This window comes from Sus scrofa, chromosome 9 (genome assembly GCF_054392235.1).
Source record: "Sus scrofa isolate SSC_HxYL_T2T_F1_AM1 chromosome 9, Sscrofa_HxYL_maternal_Yorkshire_Landrace_v2.0, whole genome shotgun sequence".
Taxonomy (NCBI): Eukaryota; Metazoa; Chordata; class Mammalia; order Artiodactyla; family Suidae; genus Sus; species Sus scrofa.
The window spans coordinates 70,678,264-70,678,850 of NC_139391.1; positions in this window are offsets into that span (position 1 = coordinate 70,678,264).

Genomic DNA, 587 nt, shown 5'->3' on the forward strand with positions numbered 1-587 from the left:
GGCGTGAGTCATGTGTGTGAACATGAGTGATTACATGACTGTAAATACATGATTACATGCGTGTAAGTTGTGTCTGTGTAAGAGCGAGGGGTATGTGGAAGTGTGAGGTGAGTGTGGGGTTGTGTGTGTGTGTGAGTGTGTACATGTGCAGGGGCTCAGGCTGACCCAGAGCATGCTGAGTAGAGTTGCAGGAAGCTCATCTGGTGTGAAACACCAACTTACACATAGTCTGAAAGGGGCTCCCTCGCTCTTGGAAAGAGGGACACTCTGGCCACTGGGCTGCGGACGGTGGTTTCTCGGTGCTCTGCTTCAGGAGCACTGGCTCTGGGGGTTCTTTGAACCAGGCATACAAATGAACTGGAATATTTGGGAAAAGAGCCTGTAGTTTAAATCACTAAAGCATCACATCCCAAGGGAGAATGCCGGCTCTACAAGGACGCAACACAGGGCATTCTAGAGACATGGTGCCCTTGCAGCCAGCGGGCCTGTCACCCTTTCCCAAAGAGGGTTTCTCGCTATGCTGGGAACCTCCCTATGCTGCGGGTATGGCCCCCTCCTCCCCCCAAAAAAACAACAAAAAAAATCTA